Source organism: Crocodylus siamensis, chromosome 2, assembly GCF_052110815.1.
Source record: "Crocodylus siamensis isolate JL-2025a chromosome 2, ASM5211081v1, whole genome shotgun sequence".
NCBI classification, from domain to species: Eukaryota; Metazoa; Chordata; order Crocodylia; family Crocodylidae; genus Crocodylus; species Crocodylus siamensis.
In genome coordinates this window covers 1,757,492-1,764,570 of record NC_143396.1, presented here as the reverse complement: position 1 = coordinate 1,764,570, position 7,079 = coordinate 1,757,492, and the positions used below count along the sequence as shown (strand labels likewise).

General features: G+C 45.5%; 1 non-coding gene across 1 annotated transcript; it reads right to left on the bottom strand.

Moving 5' to 3' along the window:
* Positions 1 to 2,123: 2,123 nt before the first annotated feature.
* Positions 2,124 to 2,195, bottom strand: TRNAC-GCA (transfer RNA cysteine (anticodon GCA)). Its single transcript has one exon. It is a non-coding gene; the product is annotated as a tRNA-Cys (tRNA).
* Between the last annotated feature and the right edge of the window lie 4,884 nt (positions 2,196 to 7,079).

Sequence of the window (7,079 nt, the reverse complement as noted above, 5' to 3'; positions counted from 1 at the left end):
GGACCAGGTTAGAGAGCTTCTGGAGGGGCTGGATGTGTTCAAGTCAGCAGGTCCAGATGCTCTCCACCCCAGGGTGTTGAGGGAGCTAGCAGGGGTTATTGCAGGGCCCTTGGCATGGCTTTACGAGTGCTTGTGGTGCTTGGGCCAGGTGCCAGATCATTGGAAGATAACCAACGTTGTCCCCATTTACAAAAATGGAGGGGGGAGGACCCGGGCAACTATAGGCCCATCAGTCTTACCTCAATCCTAAGGAAACTCTTTGAGAAGATCATCAAGGAGCACATCTGCGATGAGCCGGCTTCAGGGATGATGCTCAAGGGCAACCAGCACAGTTTCATTTGGGGCAGGTCATGTCAGACCAACCTGATTGCCTTTTATGATCAGGTCACAAAAGCATTGGATGCAGGTGTCGTGGTGGATGTAGTCTTTCTGGACTTCAGCAAGGCCTTTGACACCATCTTCCACCCCATCCTCATTAAAAAAACTAGGCAACTGTGGCACTGATGCCTACACAGGTAGATGGATTGCAGATTGGCTTAAGGGTGGTACTCAGAGGGTGGTGGTGGACATGTCATATTTGACATGGATGGAAGTGGGCAGCGGAGTCCCCCAGGGCTCGGTCCTTGGACCTGTGATGTTCAATTTCTTTATTAGTGATTTGGGTGACGGGGTGAAAAGCAACCTGTTTAAATTTGCTGATGATACCAAAATTTGGGGTGAGGTGAGCACGCTCTTATGGAGGGAAAGACTGCAGCAAGACCTGGATAGGTTACAGGGGTGGGCTAACAAAAACAGGATGCACTTCAACACTGACAAGTGCAGGGTGCTGCAATTGGGCAGTAGTAACCAGCAGCACACTTATAAGATGGAAAACTCCCTTCTTGAGAGCATGGAGGCAGAAAGGGATCTTGGAGTCGCTATTGACTCCAAGATGAACATGGGCCGACAATGTGATTTCTTGGTTGGCAGGGCTAACCGGACCTCGTCGTGCATCTACAAATGCATCTCAAGCAGGGCCAAGAAGGTGATCCTCCCCCTCTACGTGTCACTGGACTGGCCACAGCTGGAGTATTGTGTTCAGGTCTGTGCACCCCACTTCAGGAGGGATGTGGACAACATGGAGAGGGTCCAGAGGAGGGCCACCCACATGATCCGGGGACAACAGGGCAGACCCTACAATGAGAGACTGTGGGACCTGAACCTGTTCATCCTTCACAAGAGAGGGCTGAGGGAGGACCTGGCGACCGTCTATAAACTCACTAGCAGGGACCAGAAGGGTTTGGGAGAGACCTTGTTTCCCCAAGCGCCTCCTGGCATAGCAAGGAATAACGGCCACAAGTTGTTGGAGAGGCGGTTTAGATTAGACTAATCAGAGGAGGTTTAGATTAGATTAGTAAGAACTACTTCACAGTCAGGGTGGCTAGGATCTGGATCCAACTTCCAAGGGAAGTGGTGCTGGCTCCTACCCTGGGGATCTTTAAGAAGAGGCTTGATGCTTACCTGGCTGGAGTCATTGGAGCCCAGTTTTTCTCCCGCCCAGGCAGGGGTCGGACTTGAAGATCTACAAGGTGCCTTCGACCCAACTTCTATGATTCTATGAACTGCATGTGTAGGTGCTCCCACTGGCTGTGCCTACGTGAGACACTGACTGCGCAGTCACTACTTTGCAGTCATTTAGTACTTGTTAGTACAAGTATAAACAGGTACTAAATGACTGTGCAGTAGTGCTAACAAACGGCTTTTTTGTAACACTGACTGCTCAGTATCTCAGTAGCTTGAGACTACTGCTCAGTAGCCTTGGGTTACTGTGCAGTCAGCATCTCACGTAGACACAGCCACTGACTGCCATTGTCCCTGACTTTACCTGTGTCAGCAGAGGGTGCTATGCCTTGTGGGAGTGTGACAGGGGTGCCTCTGTAGTTTTAACAGTAAGTTAGACAGGATTTTTTTGGAATGGCTTGGATAGGAATGATCCTGCCTCAGGCATGGGGGTGGACTAGGAGACCTCCAAAAGTATTTTCCAAACTAACTTTAGTTAGCAGTCATAAAATGGTAGGGTTGGAAGGGATTTCAATGGTCATCTGCTCCAAATCCCCTTTCGAAAATGCTACCTCTAGAAAGAAAGGGGGCACCTGGATTTGAACCAGGGACCTCTTGATCTGCAGTCAAATGCTCTACCACTGAGCTATACCCCCTTCTTGCAAGCCTTCTTACTCTGAGCATATAAATATGATTCACTGACCCAAAAAAACCCTGCAATGGTTACCTCTTTTCCTGGGTGTGTACACATTCCTATGCTGTTAGCAATGAACCACACCTGATCTGATGAAATTGCTTTTCTAAATGTCTGAATGGTTTTCTGAATACTTCCTTGACAATCCAAACACCTTCAGTATAGAATCCAAGCTGGACATATTAGCTTTAATCCTGTTTCATTTATTCTGCCTAAATGACATCCACAGCCATATGACTGCCGTTTTGGCCACTTAGAGAAATGCTAAGAAGAGGAAGGAGGAGGGTGTATCTTCTGTCTCAATAGCCTGTGGTTAAGGCAACTGCCTGGGGTCCTGGATGCCCACACACACTGGGAGCTTGACCTTGTGTCTCAGCACAGGGTTGTAACAAGGAATCCTGCCCTGCTGCTGACAGCATAAGGAATTAGGGACTGCGCTTTCAAGGGAAGCCTCTGGGAGCTGGAAGAGGCAGGCTGTGATCTAGTTATTCCATGGGCCTAGGGTGGATCCTGTTCCAAGGCTCAGACACCATCAGCCACAGTCTATTCATTACCCAGACCACTGGCCAGCTCTCCTTTTGAAGCTATCCCACTGGAGTTTGCAGTGAGTATTCATTGGATAAACAGTACTAACCTTCTGGGTTACAAGCCAGAACTTGTGGTTCCTTCCACAGTAGCACCTATCTCACTAAGTACGACACTTTCTGACTTGCACACCTCCTCCTGTCCCCACATGCCTACTTCCTCTTGGATCCCCAGCAGGCTATTTTTGAAGAGGATGGTTGGAAAAAAGCTCTGGGTGACTTGTATATCAAGGGAAGGTGATGTGGTGCTATAGCACCTCCCTTTGCTACAAATTCACTTCCAAGAGCTGGGTCTTGGCTCCCAGATGCATTCACAGTGAGCTCTACACCACCCCTGCACCCCCCGTTTTTCATCATCCTGAGTCTGCTACTGCTCTGGGTAATACCTAACCTGTGGGCTGCTGGTTAGGTCACTATGGTAAGAGCAATGTAAGCTGAAAATTTCTCTGGGGGGCAGGGAGCCTAGAAATAAGGTTTCTTATGCCACCAGGACATTGGGCTATAAGGTGGGACAGTCCTCGTCTCATACACCTGCTAGTCACATCTTTGCTGTTACTAAGACTTTGGGACAGACCCAAACCATACATGCTTGCCGATCCTATTTCTCCACACAACTGCCCAGCCAGCATGAGGTCCAACTAAGATGGACTTGATTCGCAAACCATGTAAGTGCTAAAGATGTAGTTAGGTGGCTGTGTACATGCCATAAAGGGGAAAATTTCCCAGTCTCTTACTGCAAAGCAGGCAACCTGTCTAGTACTTTTCAGTTCTGACTGGACCAGAAGTACCTCAAATAAAGCTCTTCACATGGCATTTTACTTGTTCTGCTTCCAATAATGACAACTTTCAGTAACAATGAATATGAATGAAGGTCCTGATTTGTATGTGGGCTTGCTTGTACCCATCCAGAGTCCCACGGAAACATTGATTTGCTCATGTGGAACAGTGAAGTCATTGGCTTCCACATGGCACATATCAATAAATATAAAGCACAGTTTTTTGTGGGCTGAAGTTCAAGTCATTAGCGGCTGCAGAAGAAAATGCATATCTACCTTACCTTCTGCCTGACTTCAGACTAACATGGCTTACTACCTCTTCCCACATGTTATCAGGGGTCTTATTGCAAGCCCAGTCCTACATGATGTAGATTCCCAGGCTACACCCTCCATTGTTTCATTTTTCTGTATAATACATTTGCATCAATATAGCTCCTGACAGGGTAGGATGTCAATGAAAGCACTTTACAAATGTTAACTATATCCCATACCCCACTAAACAATAATTATAATTATGAAACTCACTGTATTGATGGTGGCAGCACAAGGCAGGAAGATTTTGTGATCCACCCAGCCACACACAGAGAGCAAGACAGTCAAAGTGCTACAGGCAGGGCACGGAAATCCTTATTCTGAATGCCCAACTGCTAGATGTCAGCCCATCTGTCACACTTCTCCTGAAAACCCTTGCAGCTCTGATAATATTATTATTAACTATAAATGGCTCCACAGCTTGTAACAATATCAGGTCTGTAAACTACTTCAGTCTCAAGTACTAACACTTATTTTACTGGCTAGCTGAATTATCGGAGAACACATCTACTTTTATTTATGAAAAAAAGACTCTAAGGGTAAATAGGTCACAGACTTAGCAATCCTTTATCAGACTTAGCTCCAAATGCCACAAAATCAGCAATGTAAAACCCATAAGCTTGATTGCAAGCTCAAATATCTGAAGTATTAAAAATAACTGGAATCCTATAGGTCATACCTGATTATGCTAACCAAGGGAATGGCAAGATGAGAATACAGCTGCTAGTTTACTTCTGAACTGCCCTTTATGTTGTTCCAAGTGTAAAAAAATGGCAAAAGCATGAATATACAATTTGTTCTTTACCTTAGTTTGACGTGTGACCTCACATAGGTTTGTCACATAACAAAAGTTACATTTTTCAGGCTTAATTAAATCAATTCGTTTCTAAGTAACATTCTCTAAGAAAAGTGTGTATGTGTCCCTTTCAATCAATGCAGTCCTTGAGAAGGTGATATTTGTTTAGAATTTTTATACACTCCCTGCTTGTATAATTGGTCAAGGATGGTTGTTTCCTTGCAATGCAGATAATTTGCACAATTTTCATTTGGGAGAGTACGCTCATTTTTATTGCACCACTAGCCAATCATTTGTGTCTGCTTTGTTGCGGAACGTATTAGCAAAGAGAAAGGCAAGCTGCTGCATAGTATAAGAATCAGCCTCTATCTTGCTTCTGATCTTCCCGACATTTATAAATACTTTTTTACTCATTGCCATGTGTTGCCTGTGAGTGGGTATTTTATAGATAACTTTCAGTTATCAGTTCCTTAAAATGTAAACTGACGTTAGTCCTGTATTTATTGTTTTCTAGATCTCATCAACTTTCCCCCACTGCTTCAATAACCATTAGGTATTGTCATCCCTACTTAGGAACAGGTAGCAGGTAACAGCAGCAGAAAAAAAGGGACACTGGGGCTAGATATAGACATACAAAAAGCCTGAGGCAAAATTGATCTAAGTTACGTGGTTTTCTGTAACTAGCATATTTTAGATTGATAACAAACAGAACGCAGCTCCGCTCTTTGGTGGGGGGACAAACCTTAGACCTGGTTTTTAAAGCAGTCTATGTGTGCTGAACTTCTGTCCTGTTATGGGTATAGATCTCTTTCCGATCACTTATACCAGTAAATATGTAATGTTTGTACCTGGCCTGTGAAAAGTGCTCCTGAAAATACCAAAGCTCAAACCTACTCAAATGATCACACTGCAAGCACCCCCGCTTTATGCAACCTCAGGGGACAGGGATCCATCAGTAACTTTATGTGCTCAGTTTGCAATGATGTGGTGGAGCCGAGGGTTCAATCTTTGGTCCCCAGTACCTACATTGCGTAGATGTTAAGGCAGGTAAGGACCAAGGGGATCAACCTGATTTTGAAGGCTTTTATTTTCCAGGGACTAGAATTTCACTATAGCAAGTGCTCTGCCCATGATGACCCCTGATGGCCTCTCAACCCTTGTCAACCTGGCTCCCTTTGGGCGCTCTCCCCTTTATTTGCCCACCATGCCTTGATGTTATTGTCTTTGAAGAAAAGAGAGGCTGTCCCATGGCTTCTCAGGCATCCATGGCCATTGCCTTAAGGACCAATTAGCATCCTCCCCAGCACGCAGGCCATGCCATACAGATAACATGCTAACATCTGCCCTTCCTGGGACACAGTCCTTGTCCCAGCTCTAGGCTATGGGTTCCTTGCCTCGCTGCTAACAATTGCCCCTTCTGGGCTCCAACCTTAGGCCTCCTGACCTTACCTATTGACCCTCAACAGGGGAAGGGTGGGCTGCTGCTGTGTGCTTTGCCCCCCAGTGCCAGACTTCATTGCTATGGCACTGCTCTGCCCTCTCTCTAAGCTTCAGGATCACTTGCCCCTGTTCCCAGGCCTGCCTTGCCCCTCTCCCCTCTCTGGCACTGCGTCCCTGGTCCCTATCTCCAGGCCTCCTCTCTCTCTAGAGCCCAGGGCTATCCTACTGGACCAGCTCTGGCCCTGGGCTTATAAATATGAAGCCTAGCCCCCTTCTGGTCAGGTATCTCTTTAATTGCCCCCTGCCAGACCTGCAGGCTTTCCTCTTTAAGTGACAAACACACCAGGCATCTTGTCACATTCACCCTGTGTTTACTGCACAGGCCCAGAACTAGGATGTAATACACGGACTGACCAAAACCCATTCAACTAAGTGGGAGTCTTTCCTGTGACTTCAGTTCATTTGAATCAGACCTATCTTAGTTTACTTCTTTCAGAAGTGGGGGAAGTATTTATTTATTTAATGTTTAAAGCAGGGGGCATGGCAAACAATCCCTATATACTCGTATTTCTCTTTCACCTGACTACTTGATGGGACCTCATGGAAATTATAGGGTTTAACCAGTACACCTCCCTGCTGTATCCTTTAGTTAATGTAATTTTAAATAAAGTAGCTCTGTTGAAACTATCCAGCCATATACATGCTAGTAGCATAGAAAAGCATATGAGAAGACACTGTTCCTCCAAAATGGTTCTGTTGTGAAGGAGATTACTATCTCAGTAGGAAGAGCTGGGCAAACAAAGTTACTGAGTGGTATGTTTCTGAAATAACATTTCTGTCTACTTATTAAAATTAATAGTAAAAATAAGAGCAACCATTACATTTTCACTTTGTAACGCTGCAAAATTCAGTAAAAAGATGATAATGGCTGGTTTAAA